Raw genomic sequence first — 19180 nt, 5'->3', positions numbered from 1 at the left:
AGGCTGAGAGGCTGAGGGGCTGAGAGGCTGAGAGGCTGAGGGGCTGAGAGGCTGAGAGGCTGAGGGGCTGAGAGGCTGAGAGGCTGAGGGGCTGAGAGGCTGAGGGGCTGAGAGGCTGAGAGGCTGAGGGGCTGAGAGGCTGAGAGGCTGAGGGGCTGAGGGGCTGAGAGGCTGAGGGGCTGAGAGGTTGAGAGGCTGAGGGGTTGAGAGGCTGAGGGGCTGAGGGGCTGAGGGGCTGAGGGGCTGAGAGGCTGAGGAGACGCTTCTGCCTCCACGTCGTTAGGACCATTAATACAACCAATTAAAAACTAAAATAAGTGAAAGCTGCCACCACATGTTTTCCTATAACTTTTACTTTAATACACTTTTTATGCATTTTTTTAAATATATTTCTAGTACTTCTTTTGTTAAATTATGTTATTTAATTTTGTTATCCTTCTACCTTGATCATTTTGGAGTTGTAGCAATTTCTTTTGACTGTTGGTATACCATTATATCCATCCATCCATCCATCCATCCATCCATTTTCTGTAACCTCTTGTCCTATTCGGGGTCACGGGGGGGTCACAAGGAACACTCACGCACCATTCCCTCACACATGCACACCCACGAGCAATTTGGTAACTCCAATTAATCTCGGTATGTTTTTGGACTGGGGGGGGGGGGGAACTGGAGTACCCGGAGGAAATTCCACAACAACACAGGGAGAGCATGCAAACTGCACACACACAGAACCCTGGAGAGAGACTTGAACACGGGAACTAAAGGTGTGAGGCCCTTTTATCCATTTCATCCCATCTCAGCGTGGTTACGGTTTGGTGGTTGAACATTCATCACTTTCCTTCATCTTCTTCGGGCTCCAGGCAGTTTTGACAGGGAATTTATAAGAAGCGCATCGCCTGAAGTTCCATCGAAATTGGCAAAATTTAGGGCATTCAGAAACTTTAAGCTGCCTTTGTACTTTCTCTCCTGCATGCAGGATCTCCAGTGGGCGTAGCTACGGGCATCTCCAGCTGCTCCTGCCCATTGCCGCTGTGCCCATGCCACCGTTTGGCAGGAAACCCCAGCAGCGCTTCTCTGCGCCACATCTAATGAGATTTCCTGACGTGTGAAATGACTGCTTTCGTACCTTTTGGATGCTGGATCGGCGTGTACGCTGAATACCCAGCATGCATTGTTAGCGTGGTGAAGGAGACGCTCATTCTCGAACAGGAAGCGGTGTGAACATGTCTTCCTCCAAAACAGAAATAACTGCCAGAGTTGCATCTCAGCTGCTGAGCTATTTGGAAGTACAGGCAGCCCCAACCTACGTAAAACCAACTTAAGTAAATCTAAATTTATGCAAAGAAATATCCAAGATGCACAGTTTACAGAAGCACTAAGGCAAAAAGGTGATGTGTGTGTAAGTAAATTTGCACTTCATCTTTATTTAATATGTGTTCTTTAGAATGAATTACTAGTATTTTTTGGCTCGTGTTTTTGCTATAAGATGTCGGGAATGGTATGGAAAGGTAAATCCGACTCTTGGAAAATTTGGATTAAGTAAGGGTTTGTGGAAAGGGTTACTTACATATGTTGAGGACTGCCTGTGTTTTTTTGTACTTGATTTTGCAGTCTGTGAAGCGCAGATTCACATTCAGGGTCCGCGATGGTGAATCTGTCTGATTGCAGCACTTGTTGCGACGTGAGGCTGCGTGGGTGCCTCCACGCTCACTCATCTGCCCTTTGACTGAATTGCCTCCCACTTCTCTCAGCTGGATCTGACATCGCCAGTCACATCATCACTGCCGTGACATTATTACATCATTGTTATCCCAATCGGAGAACCTACATTGCTCACCCGGGCCCATTCATAGCCTCTCTGCTTCCTGTTCATTTTCCCCAACAGCTTAATAACTTGAAGGAGGCCGGCCTATCAGATTGCATCACATGACCCCCCGCCAGGAGGTCACACATGAGTGTTACCTATCGACTTGCCGGTGAGGACCTCGGGAAAGGCAGCTCGCAGATGTGCCAGTGGCTCTGCGATAAGAGATCGTGAAAAACAAATACGGCCCCGTTCCCTCTGACCAGATGGCCGTGTTTACTGCAGCGAAAACACTTGCGGTTTGTCATTGGCCAGAGGCGTATTTACATACTTACGAATTTCCCAGCACTGGCACAACACATAGAGAGAAATATGGATGGATGGGGAGGAAAGGGCAAGAAGGCCACCCGATCGAGAATCCCACAGTGTTCAGCTTCAGAAAACACATCCCATTTGGACGTGAATTATTTATGTTATGTGTTGTTTTTTTGGCTGGCTAATTCACTAATCCCCAGCATGACGAGGGGGAAGATGACCACACACACACATACAAAAACACTGACTGCCCAGCCGAACTGCTCTGTCACGTGCAGCGAGAGGCAGACAGAGTGGAGAAATTCCCGCGAAGCTCCTGGCCATTTACGCTACATAACGCTACCACATGGACTCTAAGTGCACCTCAAGCCGGGCTGCAGATTTCCTTTGCAGACTGCCTGCCTTATCTCTTACATGGTCTTCAGAATTTTAATATCACAGCAGAATTCTTCTGAAACGTAATCCTTTAAGGCATAAGAGCATTCCATTTGCCTGTGTGCTGCAGGTTAGTCTTATGATAACTAACATTAAGGGAGAGATGATGTGGTGGGGTTGGTAGTGTTGTGGTTAAGGATGTAGACCAGTAGCCTGAAGGTTGTCGGACCAGCTATGAGGAAGGGCTTTGAAGTACCTTCATACAAAATCTGTCCATCCATCCATCCATCCATCCAGCTGATTGTCCTGGTCAGGGTCATGGGTTTCTGCATAGCCTTTATTCTCCAGTGAAACATTTAGTTGTATTATTTTGTAAATCATGTTGGACAAAAGCGTGAATGAAACCCACACATTCATATACGTTCATAACACCCCACAGAAAGACACCTTTCTGGAAAACCAGAATTCAGGTGGACTCTCTACTAGTAACCCTAAATCTCAGCAATACCCAAATTACCAGGACTAATCATCTTGTATGTGTACTTTCTCATTCATGAAGGAGCAAATCCGGTGTCTTGACTCGGTGGTTCAGGGCAGCTGCTGTGTGGATGCTGCTCACCTATTCTGTCCTTTTACAAACATGATAGTTTCTAAATGTCTGTACATTTGAATGTTTATTGCGCTTCTACATTGTTTTTGACAGAAACAGATTCTATACAGCAGTGTTTCCTATCCCGGTCACCAGGGACCAGCAGACAGGTTACGTTTCTCCCTTCCCACTCCCTGTTAGACATCCCACATTTCTGAGTAGGAGCTGGGAGGGAACATTAACTGTCTGCTGGTTCCTGAGGACTGTATTGGGGAACAGTGCTATGCAGTTATACAGTTTATGGAACCGTTTGAAATTTCTTTTCACATAAAATATCATATAAATCCAGTTAAGAGCTGTTTGTGCCTGACCTCCATGATAAATGCAAACAGATTAGTTACACTGAAAGGTTCCTCATACAGTGGTAAGCACTCCCTTGTACCTATGGGTCCAGGGTTTGAGTCTCTGCCACAGTTACATGTATGGGGAGTTTGTATATTCTCCGTGTGTCATTGTGGGGTTCAGGTTCCCCTCTTCCCTACATGCTGATGTTAATTGGAGTTGCTAAATTGCCCCTAGGTGTGCATGTGTGAGTGGATGGTGTGTGAGTGTGCCCTGCGATGGGTTGGTGCCCCATTCTGGGTTGTCCCCTGCCGTGCGTCCATAGCTTCTGGTTAGGACACTTGGCCCTGAATTGGTTACAGAAAATGGATGGACGGGTGCCTGACATTAAGGAGGCCTGTCTACATGCATGCACAGGAAGAGGCCATACACTAGTCAGCTGTTGCTTCTGACGACATGGCTTAGCATAGGTGAGAGCCAGTATAAAGATTAATGTTTTACTCTTTGGTACAGTGAATATCAGACAGCCATCCGTGGATGGAGCACCCATACAGCGCAGAAAGGATGTTACGTGTCGTCCCCATCTGTTCCACATCAGAATACCTCATTTGCCAGTATGATTTAAAAATAATTTGGCCGTCTACCCCCCCATCTCCCTCCCCATCACCTCACTAGCAGAAGCAATTGGGCACCAGCCTTCAAGATTCCATAAAAAATTAAGATGTTTTCTTTGCAGGACAATGAAATCTGCAAGAACTTAGTAAACATCTCGCAGAGACGTATGGTCATACAATGTCTTCCAACCTCACGTCTTGTCTTGGTCAGCTTCAGGGGTGGGGGGGTCCTGTTCCAGGCAGCATGGAAAACAGCTGGCATGGAATGTGACAGAGACGTGTGCACTGTAATTCACCGTGTCTCAACTGATGGGCTGTGACCCTGAAACGGTTGCGAAACCATTTCCATTGAGTTGTGCAGTATGTGGTTAATTTGAAAATTTATTTAGATTTTCTTTTAGGCTTTATTTTGTTGTTTTTTTAATGGTGATAGAAGGCATTGTGCAACTGTTACTGCATTATGTTTTATTCACTATTACTGCAGTGTTTTTTAAAATTCAGTTCAAAAGTTAAAAAATTTGGGTTGCGACTTAATAACCAAGCAAAAAAAAAGTGGGTTCTGAAGTTAAGCCAGTTGAGAACCACTGTAAAAAAAAAAAATACATTTAAAAATAAATGAAAAACCTGATACTGGTGGCAAGTGTACTGTCTTTAAAAAACAAAAAATAACAATAATAAAATATATATTTTGTACATGATTTCAAGTTTATATGCCTATGTTTTATGTATCTGGCATAATTTTTGCATACTGAAAGGTTCAGACTGTTACCACGTCTCCATTATACTACCTCTGTGGTAGCGCCCTCTAGTGTTTGCCAGGCAGAGAGACACACACACACACACCAAGTCAGGTCCAGGAGCACCAGAGAGAGGCAGGACCGCCTGCCCGCAATGCTGCACGTGCCACCCTCCACGAGAGCACGTAGGCAGGGTGTTACTAAGCCGCGATAGATTTGCTATTTACCATGGTAATGTTGAGTAAACAGGTTTCCTACTGCATATGAAGAAAAGACCAGTGTGACTGGAATAAAGCTCACTGAACCTCACGGTAATGACGGGGTTGGGGGCCCACATCAGGCCATAGGGGTGCATCTGTAATGAAAATAATGTTCAGCTTCCCACAATTAAGGCCGTTGAGCAGCAGTAAGTTGGACTCTCAGAGACTCAAAGGTGTTTTTGTTGAGGAAGAGGATGGCTGGTATCTTGATAATGACCGGTACTGAATATTCATGTATGCACTGCTGTTATCTGTCAACATTGTGGCCCCTCTGGAGAGCTAAAAGAGTTTGATAGCAGGGATGCTGTGTGTCGGCTTCCAGGGATCACAAATCGGCAGAAGGAACAAAGAGGGACGGAGAGTGAGAGGAACCAGACACTGAGAACACGGGTGAAAAAAGGACCAATGAAAAGAAATCTGCTCAATTCACACTCCTACTCTTGTTCACACGTTTTTATTTTTAAAAGGAAATAACCTGTGTTTGTTATTCTAGAATGTTCTGATTCTTCGGGTTTTCTTACTGTGTGGTTTAAAGCGTGAGGCTTTGTCGAAATGGGTGACTTCTTGGTTTAAAGATATGAGGACTGTTGATGATTTGATTTGCTAATAGTCATTTGCTGATTAAGCTTGTTCGGTCTTTCTTGGGGGTAAATATACTGCTATTTAGATACTGGCTGTAGACATTGCTGGGAGGATTTAGCTAATCCCTGCTGTCAGTTGGTAACCTAAGGCAGTTTCTGGTCATATTGGAAATAGACAGCAACTCCGAAGCAAATGTCTGACTATTACAAGTGAGCTTGTGAAAATATCCCTGACTAGGTGGATGTGAAGGAGGGGGCCGCCTCTCACATGATCAGTATTGAAAGGAAGAACCAGCCTTGCAGTGAAGCTGCAATCGCTGTCCACGCAGATGAATCTGCTCATTTTGATGGTTTGAGGTCAGCCATCGTCGACGTACAGAACCACAGAAAACCATAAAACCCTGTGCTTGATCCTTCGAAGCCTGATCCACTTTCTCACTACATTTTTAATGTTACATTTATTTTTAATTATCAGATGCTTTTACGGAAAGCGACGTACGAGTGAGGTAAATAGCAAATTACAAGCAATTCTGGGTAAGTGGCTGTCGAGCAGTTCAACCAGGCATGAGTGCAGCCTGGCCTCAGCTTCCAGTGCATGCTCAGGTACCTGTATCAACAGAGACATTATCAAACACAGCAAGACCCCAATAAGATTCAATGCGCAGATCATGCAGGCCAGAAGCAGTATTCCTGAAACAGGTCTTGAGGTATTTCTGTGAGCAATAGTGAGGCACGACAGTGTAGAGTTTTGAAGGCCTTGTGAAATATGAGAGGACTGTAATTCTACTACCCACTGAAACCTTATCATTTTTGCTTCCATCTTCCATCTCTCATTCCACTGGTGACCCGTCACCCATTTGTCCCACCCCTTTTAAGTGAGAAAACTGATATCCCCCCCCCACCATGAAAAGGAAGGACATCTTAAGATCTGAAATGACAGATGATGGTTTGAAGAAGCACATTAGCGTACTCATGTATTCTCATATTCTGATGGACTGGATGTGAATTAGTCATCTTGCCTTCAGAAATTAAGTACATGAGATCATTTTTATGGACACTATGACAACAGCAATACTATTGTTTATGCTCCATAATCCATGCAGTGCCATCATCTTGTGAGCTTGTTATAAACACTTAAAGAGTACGATTTTACTGGGCAGCGGATGTGATATTTTGCAGTACATTGAAGAATAACATAGGTTTATTGGTCTCTGTGGCAAGCAGGTCTTGATGCTGAAATTTATAAAGGAAATAGCTGGCACAGCAAATGCTAGTTCCAGAGTCTGATGTAGCTTGAGAGAGATAAGATGAGCTTGTCCTCGTGGGACTGGAAGACCAAAAATGAATAATGGTGAACTTGACAGGCTGTCGATGCAGAATTGGAACGGGAGAACAATAGAGTTTGCTGGAAGGGAAACGGCTCTGAATCAGATTTATAGATCAGGCGGGCGGGTTACGCGCAGGCTTTGGTCAATTTGCTGAAATCACTTTTTATTCTTCTTGCTTTTCAGGGGAGATAGAAAGCTGAGCTGGGGAAAAGGGTTATCAGTCCTTTTCACTTCCAGTTAGACCGCAGAAGTGCATATTTACCCAGCGCTGCACAAGAGAACATTTGTACTGTATAGTGGCAGAAAAAAACTCCTCAAACCCAGGTGAGTCTTGCTGATGATTGTGATCTCAGGCTGCGTTTGCATCAAACCCATGCATTTCACCGAGGCCCCTGACGATGCTGCTACAAATGAGGCCTCTCGCTCTGTATTTGCTTGGGTTTCCAGTTCATCCAGAGGAGCCGCTTTGCCTTCTCCTCATCTGTCAGGGGTGCAGAGTCGGGGTGACACAGCTCCCTAAACAGAGGTCCAATCGCTTTCCTTTCCTTGTGTGATTCCTCTATAATTGGAACCTGGCCTTTCAGTTGAGTGTATCTCCTTCCAATTCACCTGCTTTTTAAAAGGTCCCAAACAGAAACATTGTTTGATAATTAATTGTCACAGGGCAAGGGGTCATTATTATTTTGAGAGAGTTTCTGTTAGATTATTCAAGCAGAATCCAGACCTTGACTCATTATTTTGCTGTTTATTTACTTAATGATTATTGTCCACCTACCCATTCTCTTCATTCTGCTACAGGCACAAAGCAGGGAACAACCCAGGATGGGGCACCAACCCATTGCAGGGCACATTCACACACCATACACTCACACACCATACACTCACACCTATGGGCATTTTGGTAACTCCAATTCAGCATGTTTTTGGACTTGGGAAGAGCATGCAAACTCCACACACATGGAGCCAGGGCAGAAATTCCAACCCAGGTCCCAGAGGTGCAAGGCAACAGTGCTGACCACTGCATCACCATGCCACCTTATTATTTATTTATTAATTATTCCCCAAACAATGAGTTATTAAACAGCTCAGCCGCAGCTTTCGTAACACTGCTCCTGATTGGACCATTCAGTGGATGATTAATCTCCATGTAGCTAACCTTACTATGGAGTCAGACACAGTCTCACTTTTTGAGTTCTAAGAATAAAAACCACGTAACCCCCCCCCCCACACACACACACACCCCACCCCATCACGAGGTGGCCGTGGAGGGCAGAGGGTCAGCCTTGTTCCTCCTGTGAGCAGCAGCAGAAACTCTAGTCTGCTGGGGGTGGGGGGGTGGGGGAGTGGGAGGGGGGGCAGACAGCCAGCAAAGTACAATTACCCACCATGGTTCGTTCCTTCACTGAATAACCTGGTCACCCTGTGCCCCCAGAGCCTTATATGCAGCCCATATGTGATAACAATGTATCACAGTAGTTAAGCTCACTCACCCTTTCAGGCTCCCCCCGGTGTCATCTGCTCCCCTCCAACCAGTAAATGAGCTTCTAGAGGTTTCTGGGGGGTGGCATAAGGGGGTCTCAGAGGGTCGATTGCCTGCACCATCTAGTTCATAGCCCAGGCTGTGCTTTGAAAGCGGTGCTCCTCTCTGGATGCCATGGCGTTTCTGTGGCTAACATGGAAGGTGAACAGAGGAAATGAACAAAGACACTTTTAAAGGGAAGGGTTTTGTTGATTTTTGTTGATGGATCAGATATACCCAGTTCATGGGGTGAAGTTAGGGGCCCCACTTGAGATTTTGGGTCCCATAAAAGCACATAATATTGGGCCCCTAAGCTGGATCAATGCTCCAAATTGTTAGGGCCCTGTCAGCCAGGGGCCCTTGGAATCATCCTGCAGTAATACACATCCAGGCACTCACTGGCTTGGTTGGTACAGTAATACACATCCAGGCACTCACTGGCTTGGTTGGTGTAGTAATACATATCCAGGCACTCACTGGCTTGGTTGGTGTAGTAATACATATCCAGGCACTCACTGGCTTGGTTGGTACAGTAATACATATCCAGGCACTCACTGGCTTGGTTGGTACAGTAATACACATCCAGGCACTCACTGGCTTGGTTGGTACAGTAATACACATCCAGGCACTCACTGGCTTAGTTGGTGCAGTAATACTGTACATATCCAGGCACTCACTGGCTTGGTTGGTGCAGTAATAGACATCCAGACAGAAGAAGGAGGCTCTGCACTCACGCCAGCTCATTAGAACACAAAGGTCAGATCTGTAACTCGGCTCCTGTCCGCTTTCCGTTGAATCAGTTACAGTGGTCCTACCCCATTTCCAGTTCCATCAAACCTCGCTGTGAAGGTCAGGCTGTGCTAAAATGAGTATGGTGTTGTTGGCTTCCAGGTGATGGCAGGGCAGTGGCTTGCCTTTAATCTGCCCCTGGGACAAATGTAAATGTAAAGTAACCAATCACAGGCAGCTGTGGTAACATAACACTGTGCTGGTAAATCTACATGTCCCTTCAACCCCGAGTGAATACATGTTAACCTCCCTGGATGTCCAAATGATTACATATGAAGTCTAAACGGACCTTAGAGACTTAGTAGTTGGGATGGCCGACCATTTCCTTTGAAATATCATTCAAAGAAAGATTAAATTTTCATCTTAAACTGGAAGTTCCTGTAGAAATCGAGGTCCATTGATACTCCGTCTATCTGCAGTCTTGGCGTCTGTCAATGCAACCAAAAACCAGCATTTCAGTTCATCGGCATTTGGGATCAGATATTAGCTTGTCTGAAACACGATGCCTCACATCCTGTAGGATCATCAGAATATTCGATTTTGCAGGTAAATGGAAAGACACTGATTGTGGTTAGAAGCGATCACTGCCCACGTACCTCATGATGATCCTCAATGATTCTTATTTCCAGTAGCAGAACAGTGAACTTTGGATCAATTAAAATTGAACATTTTATGGATGTTTTCCTGCTAATGTACAGAATAGTCACATTATATAACACAATGCGTGTATCTATTTATATAGACAGTATGTAAGACTCTTCCAAAGGCACTATTTTTAAGACGTTTTGTAACCATTTGTTTTGCTTGTCTGTGGGGGTCAATTAAGTGCTGAATATTCCTTGCAGGAAACAGTGGTAGTAATCCTACGGAGATTAAATGGGGTGAAGATGCAGAGTGCATAGTTGATTTTTCAAATGATTACTAATTAATGCAGGCTGAATTCCTTATTTACATTTCAGATGAAGTTGTTCCTTCCTTAAGGATTTATCTTCCACACGAAATTTGCATTTGAAAAAACTGTTGCCATGTCTGTGGACCCCACATTAATTTCCTCAATGCTGTTTTAAGATGGGGGGGGGCAGAGTGGTGGCTCTGAGGCTAGGGCTCTGTGCCAACAATCAGAAGGTTGCTGGTTCAAATCCTGTGAATGCCAGAAGTGGTCCTACTCCATTTGGCCCTTGCGCAAGGCTTCATCCTGGGCATGACGTTAATCTCCATTCAGCCCTGTAAGGTGGTCCTCCGACTAACAGGGAAATATTTGAGGGTTGGTAGCAGGATTGGCCTTCCAGCCACTGGAAAAAACTCAGACTAATGTGGTGCTGAGGTATCCTCCACTGCACGGCTGCACTCAGGTTCCCATCCCTGAGGTGGTTTGTCTTGTGGTGGGTGCAGCAGTGCTTTGGGAAGATGGTGGCACAGGGGGTAGTGCTATTATTCGGCAAGCAGAGGGTTGCAGGTTCGAGTCCTGGTTCCTCCTGACCCCATCAAGTGTCCTTGAGCAAGATACTGAACCCCAAATTGTTCCCGGTGTGCAGGTTGGCTACCTTGCATGGTAGCCTCTGAAACCGGTATATGAATGTGTGTATGAATGGGTGAATGTGAGGCATGACATGTAAAGCGCTTTGAGTACTCGTAGAGTAGAAAAGCGCTGTATAAATGCAGTCCATTTACCACACACTCCTTACGTCTGTTTTAATAACATCGATGACCAGATGTAGGCAGGGCAGGGGCAGAAAACCTTTGCTCCATCCCTGAGGCAGAAGTGTATGCAGGGGTGGGGCCAGAGATGTACAAGCCTCCAGCTAAAAGCTGATTGGCCCCTCATAATGTCCCCTTCTCTGTTATTCACCACTAGAAAACATATCATTGGCTGATGATAAGGTTGGCTCCTCAGTATGAATTATGGCCCTTCTTATTTGCTCTACCTAAAAAAAAATGCCGTTATTAGGAGCTCTGATAACTTCCCTTGGGATAAATAAAGTTTTATCGTATCTGTGGGCGGGTCCCAGTGCAGCAGTGCTAGCTAGACAGCCACCACTGAACGTTAGCTTTTCAAAACATGGAGCTCCAAACACAGTGAGCGACCAACCAATAAGTGAGATAAAAGCGTAGCGAAAACGATTTTTTTTTTAAATCAAGAAATCAATATCGTAGTTTCTAGAGCTGTTAAAGGCTAGGACTGAGTACTGTTTGATACATGGACTCATAAAAATCTCACACTATGTTGTCTTCATCATTCAGTTCAGATAACGACGGCTGTGATCTGAAACAGTGTGGTGCCTTGTTCTACTGAAACAGGTTCCGGGATCAAAAGAGCTGGAAAGGTGTGTGAGACCCCCTAAGAGATATGTCTCACCACTGGCCGCTGACACATCCATTAAAAGATGGAGATTGTGCTGCTCTTTGTTTCCTATAGTGCAGGGGTTCTCGACCCCCTGCCTATGACCAGCATTCCATAGGGCCTCGAACTGCTGTGGCTTTGGGGGGGGGGGCTATGTAATTTCTAGTTAGTCATATTCCAGTGTGATAATTTCAAGCCATGCCTTTTCTGACGTTTGCGTACTGTAATCCCAAATGAAAAAAAAATAATTGAAATTGCTACAGTAAACTTCTTAAATCTGCCCTGCTGATTAATATACCATCACCACAATCTGCTGCCCCCCCCCCCCCCCCTTTCATTTTTCTTGACTAGTCCACAGTCATCAGAACCAGTTCCCTTATCTTGGATATCTATTGACATTTTAGGAGAAAGGTAGAAAGGTTGGAACAGCATAATCTACGAGGGTCTGTGCTGGAGAAACGTAAAGTATAAAAAGTTAAAGTGGACACTGCTTTGTAATAAACAGAGGAAGGATTCCAAACTGCAGTGCATTTAACACACCTGTGCTCTCCAGTGTTCACACTGTGAATTGTTGAATTCTTTGTTGTGCTTGGAGAATGATGATGTTACCCTCAACCAGAGGTTGGGACTCGAGTCACGAGTCAGTGACTCAATCAATCAGACTTGACTCGACTTGGCAAACCTGGTGGAAAGACTTGGACTCGACTTGGACCTGAAGGAAAATACTCATGACTTAGACCCAATTTGGACCCTATGACTCAAGAAGACTTGAAATTATAGTCCCCTCTCTGGATACCATAAAGTTAATTTTATACTTTCAATGTATATAAATTCTCCACTATCTACATTGTTAATTAGTTGAATGCAAGGTCACCTGAGATAGAGTGATGCATCTTTTCAACAAACTATGTATATATATGGACATAAAAACTGTATGAATACACCTGTGAGTGGACACTCTCATTTCAACCTCTCTCTGCCTGTAAAGAACGCATCATGTAACGTACTGTGGCTGGTTTTTGCTGCAGTAAGTTTTAGTCACTGAAGGTTAAAAAAAGTGACAGTGGTAGGGAATCAAGTTCCATGACTCAAAACTAGACTTGTACTCGAGTCATAAATTTGATGACTTGAGACTTGACAGCAAAAATGATGGAATGCCTTGGAATCGACTTGGACTTGAGTGCAAATGACTGGAGGCTTGACTTGGACTGCAATGTTTTGACCTGGATTTGCTCCTATTCCTCTCCTCTTGCGCCTATTATATTAAAATATGTTCTTTTTGTTTATCCTGATGACTGGACTCTATTAATACTTATAAAAGAAGGCATTACACCTTCAGCAACAATAAGGAGAAGATTGTGTAGAAGCAACAGGTTGTTTTGCAGAAAACCCCATAATCACTCTTAGCCATTGCAAGAACTCCCCCGCTAGCAGTTTCTCAAAGAGGTAAAAGGGGCAGCTGAAAAAGGAAGCCCAATTAAAAAATGAAAAAAGAGAACCGGAATCCAAGTTCGAACAAGACCGACAGACATTATGCACTCATTTCACGCTAGCCTCTGCCCGGCTCTGTTCGGTTCCTTTCGCTCGTGATTTCCATGCAAATGAGTCGCCTCGTGCCCAGTGGGGGCTGCCTCAAAGTGGATAACAAACACCCCATAGATGGCTGTCATTGACGGTGGGGGCGAAATCCTCCAGTCAAAGGAATGAGAAACGGGAGGCTTTCCTGTCGAGGCTGGTGGGAAGATGCCGTGCAGGGAGACCCCGGGGCAAGCAATCTTAGATGAGAGAATGAATTCTGGGCCACACCTCGGAACCTGAGCACGATTGTAATTAATATGAGGAAAACCACCATGCAGTTCTAAATGTGACAACATGCGCGATGGAAAAACTGAGGAAATACTACAGAGAGGGTCACATGACCCCTGACTCCCACTCCTGGGACAAACGGTTTTCTGTTAAGGTGTCAAGATCAAACCTGCCCAGGGCAGCTTCTCCTCTGAGTGCTGTGGAATTTACGGGGGCTGTCAATACAATGATGACAGCGAGCTGACTGGTCTTTGTTCAATTGTTTTTTTTTTGAGCAACAGTAACTTAGAGAAAGTGGAAAATTGGATTGACAGATACGATCATCTCAGATATGTGCCATCAAACGCTAAAGGCTGTTGATCCCGTTAGCGTTAAATCTACGGCTCACCCGGCGATGTCAGCTTTCGACAGCACGTGTAATGTAATACTTGTTATGCTACACATGCTTATTATCGTACAGTGATCAAACAGCCAGTCAAGTAGTATAATTACGTTTGAGCACTATTCTAAGCTTTTTGAGGTGTAATTATAAAGTACTGATGAAGTTAAAAAAACAAAACAATCGCACATTTGTGTAATCCTCCACAGGGAGTCATTGATGTGAATGGCCCAGTACTCCTCTTTGCTTGACAGGCTTCTTGGAACGTCTGTAACAGCAGATGGAAGCTGAATAGCGGAAGCAAGCTTGACTGTAGTTTGCGTATGTGGGACGAGTTGGAGTGTTTGTTTCTCTCTTCTCACCTACCTACAGTGGCGTTTGACAGTCTATGCTGATCTATCGGTTTCATAATCAGCGGTAGTGATGTCACAGTTCATTTCCACGCTGAATTCCTTTAATGTTTGCCAATGAAAGAGATTCTGAGGAATGATGGTCAGATAATGAGAGGTGACTGAAGGTGCATTTTTTTTCCAGGTTATGTCACACTTTCAACCCAATTATGACAGCAGAGATGGTCATGGGTGGCTGTTTGAGGTGACAGAATCAAACAGGTATCATTTTAAGTTCTTTTTCTTCATGAAAGTTAGCTGAAAAGTGGACTAACCCCTCACCTTAGTTGACTGCAAATGAGTAATTGAGGATTTTCACTTTCTTTTTAAAGACAGCGAAGCCCTTGATATAACCAGCAATTATCAGACTCTATGTCACATGCAACATTAAAGGTCCCTCAGCTTAACGACCGTGAACATTTCAATCCAATGTCTGCTTTGATGAGGCACAGTGGACTTTCTGTGCAAATGCATAAATGTATTAATTATTTCCTTTTCTCTTAGTTGGATCTGACGTTTAGCTGTTAAGTATAGGAAATGTCACAAGAAGCACCATGTAGAAAGACTGAGGCTGGTACAGGTGAAGGTCAAAGGTTAACAAACACACACATAGGGTCTCATCCACCGAAGAGCTTCAGAAGAAGCCTTTGCATAGGAAGGAAACGAGGCACTTAACTGGTTCTTAAAAGACCTAAGAAAAGATGTAAAAACTGAAATGTAATCGACACCAAAGAATATTATTGATTGTTGTCATTCTTCCAGCATCGGCGTCACCATGGCAGCAGCTACACTACAGATGCAAACACAAAATACGTTAGTTGGTGTCGGCGAAGGAAGTGAAACATAACTATGCCGTTTTTGGGGAAACATTCAGCGGGGGAATTGTGGGGGGGTGAGGATCAGAAAACAGCAGTCAGAACATACCCTGCGTTTGTGCCCGAACACAGGGGTCACCTTTCATTGGTGGAGGCTCTCTGGCCTCCCCTGACCCCCATTGGCTCTCTTTAGCATCTTTAGAATAAAAAGGCTGAACTGTGTAAGTGACCACTTAGCATTCTGGATGACAAAGACTCAATTCGGACACCTGCTGGGGTGATCCTTGTTTAAATATGTTTAAATGTAGAGCATGAAAGTCCAAAGGATGGAAGCCAAAATGCTTATATCAAACCACAAGAAAACAAAACCTGCCCTGATTTTTAATTCCAGACATATCCCAGAATTCCTCTTCTGCCGTCGTCCTAGAAATGAAGTTTGCTTTTGGTCTGAGACTGGACTGATGTTTGAGGAGTTGATTGTGCTGCTGCTGTTAGTACATCTCCTCAGTACTGGAGTGGGAAATTTTCCCGACCTAATCTTTAGATGATCAGCTGTCAGAGATCATGGTGATATGTTATCCGTACAGCTGGTACAAAGCTCATTTTACAGTGAAAGCCCAAACCTTTCCATGCAGACTACACAGGACTGAGATAAGGAAATTGCACAAATGAACTCCTATTTTAGAAATCCATTTTTACCTGGGAAGACGGACCATGGATGGTTGCTGATCACAGGGCCCTGCTCTTGGACCCTTGAAACACATACCAGAGTAGCCTCTGCATTAATCAATCTGTATATTTCTTTGCATAAAGAATAAACTAATTAGTCAATTATGATAAAAGTGGTCTTCATAATAAATGCTATGCTTCGTTCACTGACCTTGGTGACGAGATCTTACAGGTGGGGGTGTCTACATCAGAAATTCATTATGTCTATTTAGCATTTTCGGTGTCCTCCCTCTACCCAGGGTTTTCCCAGCGGTCAAATGCCCTTCCTGAAATCTGAGCCGCACTTGCAGTGATTAGATGTCTGCTGTTTGTAATTTGTTTAACATGCTCACTAATTGCTGTTCCTCATCTTGTATGACAGGACTCCCTGCCTTATAACACGCTTGGGGAGGTTGGAAGCAGGTGATTTTCATTAGAAGCCTGAACAGCCATCTCCTGGAGGTACCTATACTACTGTGAGCACAAGGGATCAGTCATTGTTGCTATTTTGTAACAGGGAGTCCATCCAAGCAGATGGTAACAGGTCTACACTCTCAGAGCCATTTACGGCAGGTACTGTAGTGGTTACTGTGGTGTCTCATTAAAGACAGGTGTGGTCCTGATAGGATATGTGATGATCCCGACTGATGGTCCGGTCGAATCCGCTAAACCGAGTAGCTTTAGTTTGTAGAGCTATCAGGCCAAATTACGAGAGTGATGATTGATGGGCTAAGCAAAACACCAGCACGTTTTAAGTGCTTATTTAATGCAGATAATGAGCATGCAGCATTATTCTAGGGTCATGACCTCTCGTACTGCACTTGTATTTCAATAAAGTATGTAAATGCATCATAATTATAAAGCAGGGTCGTCTGATTCCGGTCCTGGAGGCCAGTTAGCAACACGGTTAGCAGATTTCCCTCTTGAAACACTCCCACTAAACCTGGTAATTAGATGGTTAAGTTGTGCTTGAGCCGGGAAATCTGCAAATTGTGCTATATTCTGGCCTTATAGGACTGGAATTAAGCAACCCTGTTCATCAGCCATGCGATTGTGTGTGTCTTTATGGGTTTGGCACCTATACCTGTGATCAGAAGGTCACCAGTTCAAATCCCGTAATTAGCTGAACGAAGCTGCATTGGTCCTTTGAGCAAGGCATCTAATCCTAAGTGCTTTAGGGGCGTTGGACACTGCCTGACCCTATAACCTGCTCTCACCTGTCTGTGTCTCTTGGAGAGTATTAAGGAGTAAATAACAGTATCAACACTCTGTGTAATGCATCCCTAAGGTGGCAGGTGTCTGGATGAATTGAACGAAATTGAACACATCGGTGAGAACAATGTCTCGCATACCTGAAACACCATCTTGTTCATGTCACGCCACAACCCTAGAGCACGCAGAATGCTTGCAATACAGCAGACCAACGTACAGAGCACAAATAAACACATTGTGGCGAGTGTGTGAGTTGTTTTAATAAAGGAGATGACAGCTCTTTGAAAATGGAAGTTGCTCTCTCTATTAACAGCCCTGTTGTTTCGCTGTATGGCTGCAAGACATGGACCAGTGACCCGAGACGAAGACGACTCCTTCGGTACTGTGTCTCTGCGGAGAGTCCTTGCATACGGCTGATTTGACTTTTGCGTTTCCCTGAGGGTGATCCGGCTCGCAGGATCCGAGCGGCTGGAACAGGCCAAAGGGACGCCCACGTAACACCTGGCTGCGGCAGATAGACGGCCATTTCTGGAGGGTGGGACTGAACCGCGTGTCAGTCTTGGGGGGTCACAAACTGGGATCCCAAGGTGTTTCATTGTGTGGTGGGTGCTATACCAGGGGGTGCTCCCCAACCTGACCTGACCTCACTATTGGTTTAATACCAGCAGTGGTGCAGACAGGGAATTTAAGCACCAACTCACAGATAACACGCTTGCATTCCACAGCAAACATGACATGGTTCTGACTTACTATTAACAGAAATGCAAAAATACACATATGAATTTATACTACTCATGAATATGTGCCGTGTGACGCAAAGCATGCTGGCATAATTAGTCCTGCTGACCAACCCCGCGGTGTCACATTTATTACAGCCAATCGTGGATAGTGGGTGGGATCAGAACAAATGAAAAATTTCTCTTGGGGATCCTGCACAGGCGGTGATTACGGGTCATGTGGCGTCATGTTGCTAAAACCACATCGATTCCGTTAATTTCATGTGAAGTATACGGATGCTATCATGTGAAGTATACGGATGCTAAAAAAAACACAACATACCGTCAACAGCTAACTTTTCCATGTGCTTATACTATAGTTTTGTACAACTATATAAATTACATATTATTATTATAACATATTATTAATGTGTATTTTAGCCATGCTATATAGCACTCCTCCAACTCCTAATTATTATTTCTATCATTATTTTTAATAAACATGCCTTCAGATGGTCGAAACACATGGTGTGTGAACACAAACAGGAAATGCTCCCCCCCCCCCCCCCACGAGTCTCCATTGTACCTGCTGATTGGTAGACTTCCCCAGAATAAAGAAGACAACCGTGACAGTTGCCAAGCAACCGGGATAACGGCAACATTTCTGCCCGCTCTTGGGTCTTTGTTCATATGTTGTGGTCTTTAGTATTGTTCATTTCCATTCGCTTCTGACAATAAGCTCTCCGCCGTGGGACAGAATGAGCGCGACATGTGTGCCGCGTTGGCACTCCGTCTCCTCGACACTTGTAGAGTAAGCGTGAATTCTGCAATGCGGAGACAGCGAAACTTAAAAGCATCTATAACAAAGTGAAGCTTAGAAGTGCAATAATGCACATTTTAGGATGTTTTCTTATTAATCGCACAATGCTACTAGGGTCTAATAAACAGTTTGAGCTGGGGTCAGATCCTCCACAGGAAATTACTGCCAGTCATAACTGGTTTGAGACACGGTAGAGTAGCAGTCAAATTCAATCATGGTCTCTCCAGCTGCACTGGAGGGGTGGTGCTTATTAAGCTGTGATGAGATTTCACCTTTTACGGTTAATTGAGGGCAGGTTGGGCGGAGGATAGAGAGAAGAATACTGTGTCTGGGGGGGCGCAGATCAGTTCTGATGCAGGGAGTGGATGGGCGATGAACAGACCCAGGGTCCAATTCAACCAGCTGGGTTTGTTTACCTTGCATATTGGCGGAAGTCTGCTTCCGAACGCTGGCATGGAGTTTTGCCTTTAATGAAACGCCAACCTGGACTCAGAGCTCACCAGCATCCTGTGATGGATAGATGGTAACAGACGAAGGATGGATAGATGGAGAGATGGAGAGATGGAAGAACTGCCAAACACTGGTGATTACCAGAAAAAGCCTGATATTTTACACAAAATCCCAAAAAAAATTAACGTTTTCTTTTACTGAAATGAAATGATGAATACATTTACACGTGAATATACAATATTTGTTATCAGATTGACTAACACAAAGAAGTAGGCAGACGAACGAATC

The 19180-nt window shown here is 44.5% G+C and overlaps 1 long non-coding RNA gene across 1 annotated transcript; it reads left to right on the top strand.

Moving 5' to 3' along the window:
* Positions 1-7135: 7135 nt before the first annotated feature.
* On the top strand, positions 7136-17925 carry LOC125748917 (uncharacterized). The gene is made up of 3 exons (XR_007399705.1): positions 7136-7272; positions 14317-14393; positions 16077-17925. It is a non-coding gene; the product is annotated as an uncharacterized LOC125748917 (long non-coding RNA).
* Positions 17926-19180: the final 1255 nt, after the last annotated feature.

The sequence above is a fragment of the Brienomyrus brachyistius genome, chromosome 1, assembly GCF_023856365.1.
Source record: "Brienomyrus brachyistius isolate T26 chromosome 1, BBRACH_0.4, whole genome shotgun sequence".
Lineage (NCBI taxonomy): Eukaryota > Metazoa > Chordata > Actinopteri > Osteoglossiformes > Mormyridae > Brienomyrus > Brienomyrus brachyistius.
This window is presented reverse-complemented; position numbering and strand designations above follow the sequence as displayed.